The sequence below is a fragment of the Triturus cristatus genome, chromosome 7, assembly GCF_964204655.1.
Source record: "Triturus cristatus chromosome 7, aTriCri1.1, whole genome shotgun sequence".
Taxonomy (NCBI): domain Eukaryota; kingdom Metazoa; phylum Chordata; class Amphibia; order Caudata; family Salamandridae; genus Triturus; species Triturus cristatus.
Window position 1 is genome coordinate 1,546,359,741 of NC_140590.1, and position 12,870 is coordinate 1,546,372,610.

Genomic DNA, 12,870 nt, shown 5'->3' on the forward strand with positions numbered 1-12,870 from the left:
GGATCTGCCAGTGACTTGCTTCTTGAGAATAATTTGAAGTGGGGTGGGTTTCGCCGGGTACCAGACCCAGCAGGAAATAAAACTTGCATTAAAACGGGTCCCTAGCTGGCCTTATAATCAGGTCCTTAAGTTACAGGCACAAACACTGATCAATTACTAAACAATGATGTAGTGTGTAAATACTTTTAGGTACTCCATGGCAGCTCTGCAGTCCCTTTAACATTTTACACGTGTTACTTCATCTCGCATTTCCTAAGAGTATTTTGCTTTTTCCTGATGCATTTTGTTATGCAGTATATGACAGTTGTGTAGTTCATACTCTACCTATAGATGTCTGGGGGATTTTAGGTTGGGGTGGGTGGTCTGGACTCGTCTTTGAGAGGTTTGGGGTTTCTCATACTGCTTTCAGGGCGTCATAAAGGTGTTCAGACAACGTTTTTATCTAGTCATTGCCCTCTCAGCAGACAGCACCGTGCGCTGACCACATATGTGCCAATTCTGATTACCACTTTATGTGAAAGTGTGAGAGGAAGATGTACACAGCTGTTGAAATACTGACCGCGCCAAAGGGAAAGGTGTACTGGTGGAGAGGGAGAGAGTGTGTATGTGCGCGCGGGCCGGATGACGAAAAGGTGATACAAAGGAGTACATGCAGAAGGGCAGAGCATAAAGCCTGTGATGAAGAGGAAGGAGATGACATGAGTTGTGCAGATTTACCATTTCAAAAAGATGTGGGGAAAAAATAGAGTATAGGTGTTCGACAGAGTGAAAGACTGCAGAGAAAAGTTGTGTGAAGGAGAGATCAGGAGCCTTTGAGACACTCTGAAGACCACATACCTTAGTACTGTTTAATACAGGGTCTCATATTTAGAATTTACTTATTTCCATTTGTAATTATTCACAAAAAGCATTGTTGCTCATTTATCTGAACATAATTCAAGATGGGAATGAGAGAAATGTTTAAAGAGACCGAGTAGTTATCTTCTCAAATTGCAATATATGCCACGCTACAGAACGGTCAGGTTCTTGTGGTTGTTATATTCAAACTAGTATGGTATAACTACTCACCATCTTGGTGCGCTCTAATGACGACTTGCGTATCAACTCCTATTGGACTTAGTCTTCAGGATGGCAGAAACATTTTTGTATTAAGCGATCCCCCCACTCGTTTATAGTGGCATACTTCAACATAAGGTTGCTCCATGGTAAGCACTGAGCTTGGTGCTCAGCAGACTCCTTGTGATGTCCTGGGGATCTTTTAGGTTGTTATATTAAAATTATATCTGGTTATGGATTGTAATTATGTGTGTGTTTGAAGTAATAAAAAAGTCTGACCTGCTCAAAATGAAAAGCAAATGCAGAGTACGAGTGTGTTCAAGCTATTAGGGTATCTTCCTCTTACTCCAGAGTGGTCAATATGTTTTAGCCCTTCTGGTGAACTCTGTCATCTGTGGGCTTCCTTCAGGACCGAGCTGGCAACCCTACAAAAGCTACTCTATTTAGACCCTACCTTTATGGTGCTAGTAGCTAACTATTCCACCTTACACCCTTGTCATTGGTGTCCTGAAGGGTAAAGACACAAAATCAATAGTAATGTTAATTCTTTATATCATGACACTTTGTGCCCCATTATGATTGCGGGCGGATCACCACCGCCGGGCCGGCAGTGGCAATCCGCCCGCCATATGCCCCTGGTTATCCCCCTGCCATATTAGTATGGCGGGGGCACCGCAGCGGACGGACAGACCGTCCGCCACTTTTCCACTGGTCGAATTCTCAACTGGGCGGAAAAGGGACACAATATGGTGGCGGTGTCTGCAAGACACCGCCATCCATATTATGATGTGGGCGGAGAATTGCCTTTCCATGGCGGCGATGCCGCCATGGAAGGGCATGTGGTTTTTGACATTGGGGACCCGTTGCGGGCCCCCAGGGTGTTGGGGTAGGGGGAGGGTTCACATGGGGGGTACCTTTGGTACCCCGCTTCATTGCAATGCACTACGTGGCAGGCACCACATGGTGCCTGCCTTGTTGTGCATTGCAATGCTGTGCACAGTCCTTTTACATTGCGAGCGGGTCTGCAGCCAGAAGATCCACCCGCAATGTTAAAGGCCCAGAATGCACCCGCCAGTGTGGCGGGCGCATTCTAATGTGCATGGCGGGACCGCCGCAGCATCGGTGGTCAGTCCTGCGTTCCCGCCCTCGTTATGATGCCTTTAATGTCCATATTCCTACTACCAGAAAACCAATATCCAAAATGTCACACTGCAAGTACACATGTGAGCAGCTTTTATTTGATTGTATGTGTGCTCTTGTAGCGTACCACTTTGCAGGTTAATGTTCTGTTGGAAGGAATATAGACATAATGTGTCATTATTTAAGGAATTAATTAACGGTACTACTGATTTTGTGTCTTTTCCCTACAGGATACCAATAATAATTCCAATGGCAAGGTTGTAAGGTAGGATCTTTATCTACTAGCACCATAGAGGTAGGGCCTAAATAGGGTGACTATTTTAGGGTCACCAGTTAGGACTGAGTTCACCAGAAGGGCTGAAACATGCTGATCACTCGGGAGTAAGAGGGAGGTAACCAAATAGTGTCAACATCTTCATACTCCATCTTTGCTTTTAATCTTGTGCAGAGTAATCTTTTTGTTAGTTCATTAAACACAAACACTTACAATACCTAACCTGATATAATTTTAATACCATCAATTATCGACTCTAGCTATCCCAATCAATACATAAGAACATAAAAATCTCCAAGGGCTAACAGCTAGCCTCCTGGGCATCATAATTGGTGCTCGCGAGATAGCACCTGTGTCTGTGATTTATGCCACTGTAAGTTGGTAAGGGTTTGCTTCCAGAGAAAACTCAACAGAAGTTGTCATGCAAGTCATCATTTGGAGGATCATTGACAGACTATCGAAAACAACACTATTGTTACAAAAATATTGTGTCAAAAATATCATGTCACTATACTTATAATGGTAAGTATAAAAATATCGAAAATAAATTATAGTTTCACACTAATATTGTTAATAAACATACGAAAATAGTATTAAAAAATATATATGTATATAGTTTAAAATAGTAAATCTTAACTATTTGACATACATAACATGTATATGAAATACATTTAAAAGAATATTGAATACAATATATATTCTTATATAAATGCACACACACGTGTTTATATATACACATATATAATGTAATCTATTATTAAAAATATATATTTTACTTTAAATTTAATTATTTTGGTTCTTTTTAAATGTACTACTACACATATATATCATAAGAAAATAATAACAATAGCAAAACATGAAATAAATTACTAAATATAATCTATACAAAAAACAAAATCCAAAGACATTTAATAAAAAATATATATTTATATATAAACAAACAATATAAAAACTAAAATTAAATATTAATAGATGTTTTTAAACAATTTTAATTAACTGATCGGAGTCTGTGAATTAAAGATATACTATTGCAACTCCAGTTTATGCAACAATGGGGAAAAAGTAGGCTTTTAGAGGGGTTAAATCTAATATTTACACACCAAACAGGTCAACAGTAGGGAAATTATTGGACTTAGGAGGGACAAGATTTACTATTCTCACTCCAGTCTGTGCAACAGTAGGGAAAGTACTTCAGTTCGAACACATAACATATTTGAATAACCCTATTAATTTAGAACAAATATAAAACTCATAATATAAATATAAATAACCACCCAAAAAGAATATATATGTATATATATCTCAATTAAACAATTTACATGATTATTAAACAATTTTATAAATTGTCAATTTAAAACATGTATTTATTACTTAACTTCCCACACTGCACCCCTAAACACCTAGCACCTTGCACTTAAAATATTGCTAAATTAATAAGTATAACACAATGTACATAATAATCAATTAAATCATTATCAATTGTACCCCTACAAACCTAGCAAACCATAACTAAAATACAAGTAGTATAAATCAGTATTGCATCAAGTACATAAATCAGTTAAATAATTTACAATAAATAATTGATCATTAGTACTTGATTAACTTCCCACCCCATAACCCTACAAACTCAACAGCCCACACCGAAAATAGTTCTTGCACAATTTACACAAATAATCAATTAAATAATTAATAAATAACTAATTTGTGCTTAATTATTACTTGACTTCCCACCCTATGCGCCAACAAACCCAGCAGCAAGAACCTAAAATATAAGAAAAAAGAAATTGCACAAATTGTGTAATTAATAATCAACTAAATTATTCATATATTAATAATTATTACTTCGTTAACTTCCTACCCTATATCCCAACAAACATAGCAATCCACTACAACACTATAAAATACTATTAGCAATTAAATTAAAAATTAGAAATCACTTAAAGTTGTAAACTATATATACAAATATTAACAATTATACAATCACACAAAATTAATATATGAACTAAAAAGCATTAAGATAATTAAATGATATTTTTTTACAACTGTATTATTGAAAACAATATTAACAACCATGATATTCTCAACAACTATATGACAAAATAGATATTCTTGACAACAATGTTTCTGCATTGCAATATTTTTGGATCACAATTTTTTTCCAATAGTTCTTGCATCCCGATATTTACAAATCAATATTTTATCCAAGTACCCATTAGAAGACACCATTAAGGTGTGTAGTTATTCCGTACTCGTCTGAGTGTAACACCCATCAGAGCCAGATAGTTCTGTAGCGTGTAACTCATGTATCTGATACAGCTAACAAGTACTGGTAAAGCCAATATGCTTAGCCTGTTTAAGGCGTACGTGTGTTGTGTGATATGTCTGTGGCCACTTTACCTACCGGGCTACGGGGTCATAACAGGCATGTGCTTCCTTTTTCTGTGCCCCTGGGCCTCAATAGTATGTCAGAAGGGGGCCACAGATGCTTTTGCGGCTCCTTCTGTAATATAGATAGCGCTTGTGCTACATGTGTTCTTGCACTGTCACACGGGGGCGTTCTATCATTTGTATGGGGGCGTTTCGCAATGGAAACACTTTGCCTATGCGCCCTCGCCATATTATTTACAGGGGCGCAGAGGCAAAGAGGTCATTAGGAGTCTTTCTGACTGCACCTAAAGTAGGTGGTGCACAATGAATGTGCCACTGAGGACACCTATCTGAAGGGAGGGAAGAGGGTCTCATGAATCTCCACAGCCGTCCTCCTACAGGCAGGTGCAGTCACTCACTTACTTGCACGCACCAATAGGAAGCGTTTCGGCCTAACATGAAAGGGCAGTCTGGGTGCTGCCTGCACTGTGAAAGGTGAACTACCTGCTTCAATCAGTCAGTCAAGTGTTTGCGGCTGCCCTGGGAGCAGCGCATTGTCAGTAAGTAAGCATCTAGTTAAAGGTGTGCCCCAGCGCAAACAAGGACAGTGCACTCCTACTTATGTGGCGCGTGGATTGATTAATAGAAAATTCACAGAAAGTAAAATGCAGATCAGGGGCACACTGTGCTAAACCCGGAATTTTAATTGACATGTTTTAAACCGCACTCCTAATTATATAGGCCACACCTTTTGCAAAGTATTCCTTGTTACACTTCTACGGCCATGCTCCTTTTAGGGACCCCCACTTTTTTATCCCACTTTATGCACTGCTTTTGAGAGTTAGGGGCTTATATCTTGGGCCCCCGTGCGTCACTTTTAACATGGGGAAAAAGTGACGTACAGGCTTGTTGTAGCCTTAAAAGTGTGCATTTACAGCAGCCTTTAGTGTTTTCAGCTGGGTTCGTTTGGGTGCCAGCCAGGCCAGCCTCCTTAGTCGCATTTAGCACGCTGAATCAATTCGCACTCACAGTGCAGCTGCACGGCTGACATAGGGAAATCAAGATGAAAGCGAATGCAAATCCAGCCGAGCAAGCGTTGCGGCAGCAGGCACCGCGGAACAGGTGGCAGCCTGGCAGAGACCCTTTGTCGCAGGGCATAGTCATAGGAAACTTCGTATTGTCCGGCAGACTCGGCTGATTAAAATTGAAGGAAGGATGTTTGGGGTTCCCAGCGTGACTGCGCTGGGGTGGAATTACAATGCCAAACTAAACAAGGCACATTGTGCGGAGGAAACGGATCTCTCCCGTGTGCAGTGCACGGTGGCAGCTGAGTGAGCGCCGCGTGACGTCACCGGGCTGAGCATTGGATTACAGCAAACAGGGACTTGCTGCGGGAGCCGCCCACCACAGGCTAGAAGTGCACGGTCTGCAGTCTGGCGAAGTTTGGAGCAAGTGGGAGCATTATTTCACACACTCGGAACAAAGACGCCAGTAGTTTGGGTGGGAGCCTTCGGAGCCATGCCCTGCCTTCGCCTCCTTCCCTGCCGACCCGTGGGCGCCCCGACCCCGTGCCTTTGAAGTCCGGAAACATTTCACACCACACCGATTCGGTGAGTACACTTGTAAAATCTGTTTATAGGGCTCGCCGTGCGCAGAAAAGAGGGTGTGGGACGTGAAAAGAGTGCGTGCTGGTCTTCCGTGTTTGTGGGAAAAGGTATTGCCATCTGCTCCGAAATACGTCTTCTTTGTGTAAAGTGATTCTAGTTTGCATTGGGTGACTGGCTTGTGTTCTGTTCGTGTGCGTTTTTTTTCTCCCTGTGTTTATGTCCTCCCCTCATATTTTGTGTTTGTGTGTGTGTATATGTATGTGTGTGTATGTATGTGTGTCTGTGTATGTGTGTATATATATATATATGTGTGTGTGTGTGTGTGTATATGTATATATATATATATATATATATATATATATATATATATATACACGTATACACACACATACATACATACATACATACACACACTGACATTCATGAACATAAAAAAATAACCCCCCCCCCTATCGAGTCACTATAATCCGGTGTTAATCTCTTTATGAACCTGTCTTTTCTCGGTCTACTTGGCGCTGCGCTCGATCTAAATCGGGCACGTGACCTCGTGGTCCCGCCACGCCAAGTATGGGAAGCTAATTACAAGTGCATGTCAACACGAGGTTAATGCCGAAACTTCCGTTCTGACAGTGTATTTTTAGGAACAAGTGCTTGCAGCCTGGGATTTATGCGTTTTTAAGGCCTGCTTCAGTACGTTCTGCAAGAGCACCCCTGCCACTCTAATCCAGCGCACGCTCCTTTTATAATTTATAATTTTCATGTGAAATACAACGTTCCGAGCAGACCTTGACTTCCCCATCGCTGCAGTGACAAAGAAAGACCGCAGACTCGTGAGAGAGGCCTTCGTCCACGCGCCCTGAGTGCCTACATCCTCTTTCTTTGGATATTTACAAAACCTGCACTTGAGAAAAAGCAGCCCGCTCTTTTTTTGTGTTGAAAAATCAAGAGCATGATTGAAAGGTGAATAGGGTTTGTGATTGCGCATTCATCGACTGCGGTTCTGAGAATCTCTGGGCCACATCTTGATGTCACTTGTCATTCCCGCGGTGTCGTGGTGAATATGGCCAGGTACTGTCTAGACCCCCTCCTCCCTTATCAATACTAAGACAGTAATACACTTAGCACAAGGACATTTTTGGATTAGGGAGTCGTTAACCCCTGGCCGTATTTATTAACCTAAAATGAAATCAACAATTTTATATATAATATTTAAACAGTACGCAGAAAACCATTACATTGATTACTTGGATAGGCACAGATGTAATTTGCTAACCTTAACATAACTCTAATACAAAGATATTCCTATCCGAATCTAAACATACGATAATCAACCGTCATAATAATGTTTAATTACTGCGTATCCCTATTTGGGCCTACGGCAAGGTCACTAACTGGTGCCAAATCCTCATCAAATTATGCCTGCACTCCAGCGGAGTGCGCATGCGCAGGGGGCCCGTTTACGGTGAGGGTACTTCCCCCCCCCCCCCCCAGGTCGCCCCCTTATGCCCGCCCTCCAACCGGAGTGCGCATGCGCAGAGGGCCCGTTCCCCGTGAGGGTACTCCCTCCCCCCCCCCCCCCCCCTTCCAGGTCACCCCGTACGCCCTGTAAATTATCTCCAGAAGGGCCCCTTGCAGTTATGCGCCATTGTGCAGGTGCGGGGTGGCCAAGCAGCCTACTGGAAAGCGTGACTCCCCCCTCCCCCACACCCATCCAGCCAACCGGCTGTAACTGCCCCTGGAGTTCTATTAGAGACCACTTGTCCCTCCCCTTTGGGCGACGCCATTCAAGAATGGCTCCGCTCTCTAAGGACCTAAAATTTACTGCTCACCAATCATGACCTTACCGCCTGACCAAGGAATCGCACTAAAAATACGACAATAAACATAACCTGTTAAAGGAAACAATCTCCTAACATAATGGGAAAGAAAAATTATCACACATATGAATAGACTTAACCATGTCAACTTGAAGGATAGCACTAAAACATGACAATAAACATGACCTGTTCAAGGAAACAATCTCCTAAAACAATGGGAAAGAAAATCATCACACATATGATGCCAACCTGGAAATTAAATTCCTAACAATACACCCTGTAAACCCTGCTTTTAGGGGACGGTGGGTGGGTAAATTAAAATACAGCCTCCTAGCGAGGCTGTTGTGCTTAAGGGCAGGCTGTAGGAGCAGCGAGCAAAGAGGAAGACTCCGCCGCTCCCCAGCCTTTTATTCTAAACCCTAATCAGGTCAGACCGGTTCTAACCGGCCTAGCATTGATGCGACGCATACCCCGGAAGTGATTACAATCACTTCCGGGGCACGCACCAACAACCCGGAGACCAATCATTGGCGGGGCGTGCCTGTCGCGCCACCATTGCGCGCGAAAGGCCAGCCCCTGTGTGGTCCTTGAGGGGCCGGCACGACCGCTATATCTGCGGCGTGTCCGATGCCGGCCCTGCCTTCCTATGAGTAAAGATGGCCATCTGATGTTGAGGACGTTTAAGAGAAAGGTTGGAGTCTCGAGCCAAACAGAGTGCCCATGGTGTGGGCATTAACTGATAATAAGTATCTGAATTCCAAACAACCGCTTCAGCCACAGCGATAATGACATTCCCTCAGGGCCGGACAGCCCATTTATTCCCCTGGGCCTTTCCCCGGTGGGCTGGGGCTTTTTGTGGCCGATTGTGAAAGCCTAGGGTCGTCCCTGGTGCCTCTGTTACTTTCCCCAGCCCCCTAGCTTACTTGTGGCAGGCATGTAGAGGCTTCGAGAGAGAGAGACCGGGAGGAGGAAGTTGGGGAGAAAGGGATGAGAGGGGGGGAGAGAGAGGGGAGAAGGAGAGCAGGGGAGTGGATGGATGGAACCAGGAGTAAGCATGAGGGGAGCTGAGCTTGTTTGAGCATTTTTCGCAAGGGCTGATTTTGGTCCCCTAGGTTACCCCCTCTCTTTCTCTAGCTCCACCTCCTGTGACTGCCTCAGTTACAACAGGAGCTTCCTATGGACATCGTTCAGTTAAACAGCTTTTGGTAAAGAGGTGCAAGGCACAGAGTGCTTAGGTTGTGTTTGACACTTAACTTGTGGTTAAAGAAGAGCTGACTGGTGCTCACTCTTAATGGATGACAGTTGAAGCTATATATACAGTCCCTCCAGAAACTTTCATTTAATTACTGCAATCATCTATGGAAGGAGGGGCCTTTGCACGGGTGCTATACAAACCTATTGCGACTTCTACATCTTCCTTGCCTGTTGATGTACCTCATTTGGGTATTTAGGTGTGACTCATCTTCATCCGCCTCTTCATCAAATATTTGGGAAGAGCTGACTGGGGGATTGAGGCAGGAGTACATCTTATCCAACTTCTCTCAGCCGACTTTGAGGTAGATTTGGGCACCCCTGACTGGGGTGAGGCCCAAGTAATTATCTGCTGCTTGAGTCTTGCCCCTCAGTGGAACTTACTAGGGTTTTTAGTCCAAAATAATTATCAGCTGCCTCTTTATCTTCTATCTGGGTTAATTTGACAGGAGTTTACCCTGGATACTTCATATCCTGCCTGGATGGTATTCTGTTTTGGTTGGCATTGCTAAAGTGTGGTATTTCTTACTAGGCCATATCCGCAAAATAAAACGGCATTTCTCCTTGCAGACAACTTCCCTTTTCCGCCTGAACTTGAACTATTTACTCTTCAGCACTAGCCCCCATCATATATACAAGCCTTTTAGTCTTAAACTTGTTCTCTGGGAGAGTTCACCTGGATAGGTATGACATGCGTACAGCGTTTAACAACATAATACAGATGTCTTGTGATAGATACATGGGTTCTTAGCTTCAGGGTACGCCCTCTGTGAAAGTAATGGAGCACAACTCTGGTCGTCAAATTTTGCTGCCAGTACTTTCACATCGGAGTACCTTTCTACCTACACATGCAGTCTGTCCTTAAAGTGCCCCCTGGAGAAGACAACACCGCTGTTACACAAACTGTGGCAGTTGCACATGCTGTACAGAAATCAGATACTGTGTTGGCACTGATTAGCATTCTCGTCATAACTTTCTGAAGTGCAGTGCTTTTGCTGTAGAGTTTTCTGGCATACTCTGGTGAGTCATACCCCCGTAGAGCATGTTTGAAAATAGGCACACATTAATGTTGGCTTTGCAGGACGAAATATTTGGGTCACAGACCCCACTAGTGAAGGTGGTAGTCATGTACTCTGAGATCTTAATAGATAGGGCTTTTAAGTCCTGAAGAAAGACCCATGGCGTGGTTTAGCGTGTTTTAAAATGGGCTGAAACTCATACAAGGATTGAACTATTCCTCTGCACATTTCTCATTTTAACCTCATTATATAAAATAAATAGAAACCAAGCCAGTCTGGTGGACTTGGCCTCTATCTGCGGGGTCACTGTCAAACATTTTGCCTTCACCCCTCTGTTTTCCAAACCTGTTTTTGTTGGCTTTTAGGACTTAGTGCACTCTACCACTGTTAACCAGGTCTAAAGTGGTAATGCTACTCCACCCACCAAAACAATGGTACAATTGGCTTACACCTGATTGGTACCTTTGATTTACTTGCAAGTCCCACAGATATGTACCACGGGTACTCAGGGGCTGTAAGTTAAATACTACTAGTGTGCAGCAGCACTCATTGTACCCCGGCACTCATTGTGCCACACACTAAAAGTAGCCTATTAAAAGATCTCAGGCCCACCAATGCAGCCTGTCGTGCAGTTTTAAACTGCCAATTCGACCAGGCAAAACAAACCCTTTGCCAGGCATAAACATTTTTAAATACATATAAGCCCCCTTTAAAGTAAGCCCTAAGCAACCCATGGGGAATGGCACATTGTACGGAAAACGTAGGATATGTGTTTTTAAGTTTTACATTGGCTGTTAGTGGGGAAAAAAACAAATGTGTTTTTCAGTACTGTAAGGACTGCCTCTCCCATAGAATAACATTGGGCTACTGTATTACATTTAATAAGTACCAACTTTTGATTAAGACCAGGTAGAAATGCCATTTTTGATCTCAAATGAATTGTAATTCAAAGCCATCTTTAATGGTAAAGTCAAATTTTAAGTGACAATTCTGAAAATGCCACTGTTGGAAAGTTGGAATTTTTCTGTCCTAACCTTTTGGTGCCTGCAGCCTGCGTCCTGACATGACTGTGATTAGCATGGCACTGGGCCTTTGTGTTTTCCTCCTAGACAGTGAAACAAAGATGGACTGTGTTGGAAGGATGGGCCAACCTGCCTGGATGTGTGGGGCGGAGCTTTCCCAATTGCATTTCAAGGAGCTTCTTCCAGCATACTCACAAAGACCATCACACCAGTCTTATGTCACCCTAGACCTCTTGGAGCCTAGGCAGCGGAAGGGGTACGTTTCCAGAAACCAGGTGTAGAAGGGCCTATAAGTCTCTTGCACTTCAAAGGCTGGCAGCACACATAAATATTGGACCCTCAGAACAACTGTTCATTTCCCTCTTTCTTGGACCTGTGGAGGACCCTCATAGGGACTGCCATGTACTTCAGAGAACTGCTCTGCGGCTTGAGGCCTGCTTTGTACCTCCAAGGAGTGCCCTGCTGCTACTAGAGGACTGCTGCTTGAAGCTTGCCTTGTACCCTCAGAGGGGAGCCCTGTAGCTTGAGGCATGTCTTGCTGCTTCATCTCAGGAATGCCAGAGTGACTCCAATGCTGAGGTGACTGACCTCTTGTTCTGAGCTACTGGAACACAACAAGCTCCAGAGGCTTCCTTGCAATTGCCCAGCTGACCTGCTGCACTGGAATTGTCAGGACCTGTAACTGGACCTGCCCGAGTTCTGCTTACCTCTGCTGGAGGGAGTTCCTGATCCGTAAGTGGTGCCTTACCTGGTCCCGGACCTTTGCTGGCATGAGTTGAGCTCCTCCTGTGAAGAAATGGAGAAATCTTGAAGTTTTTGGCTCTTCGTGACTGTGAATCAGCCTGCTTGTGCTGAAATATTGCCGGCTCCTACGACCACCAATGCAAAGCTTCTATGAACCTGACTCTTCATGCTACAGTGGCCAGCAGCGACGACCGGCTGTGCAGGATCTGCACTTCACGCGACAACCACCTGCGGTGACTGGCAACAACCGTCTGCAATGCCCGACCGGATCTTCAAGCTAAAGCGACAACCACCCACGATGCTCGGCTTGCTCTTCGCTCTACAGCAACAACCATTTGCAATGCTCTCCTTGTGGCCTCCTCCACTGCGAACTGGACCATTTGCACCAGACTATTGGTAACTTTTTAGCAAGACTAACCTGATCCCTGTATAAGGCCGACGCTTCTGCTCGATCGGCCTGAATTTATTACTTTCTCCTGGTTTAGCATGACCAGATGATTGTGAGTGGCGCTTTGTGCTTTTTGGGGCTATACTTTCCTCAATCTTTGAAATTGCAAATCTCTGGTTCTACTG

General features: G+C 43.7%; 1 protein-coding gene across 7 annotated transcripts in view; it reads left to right on the forward strand.

The window, feature by feature from the left end:
- The window catches only part of PKIG (cAMP-dependent protein kinase inhibitor gamma), a 657,792-nt gene that overhangs the window by 561,015 nt on the left and 83,907 nt on the right, over nucleotides 1-12,870 (forward strand). Inside the window, exon 1 of one of the 7 annotated variants that reach the window (XM_085619332.1) lies at nucleotides 5,342-5,397. The exons of 3 other annotated variants lie outside the window; for them this stretch is intronic. The gene's annotated coding sequence lies outside the window, so the exon portion shown is untranslated. Of the gene's footprint in view, nucleotides 1-5,341; nucleotides 5,398-5,952; nucleotides 6,448-12,870 lie in introns of those variants that run through there. 3 more of the 7 variants (XM_085619331.1, XM_085619327.1, XM_085619333.1) reach the window with 3 other exon arrangements.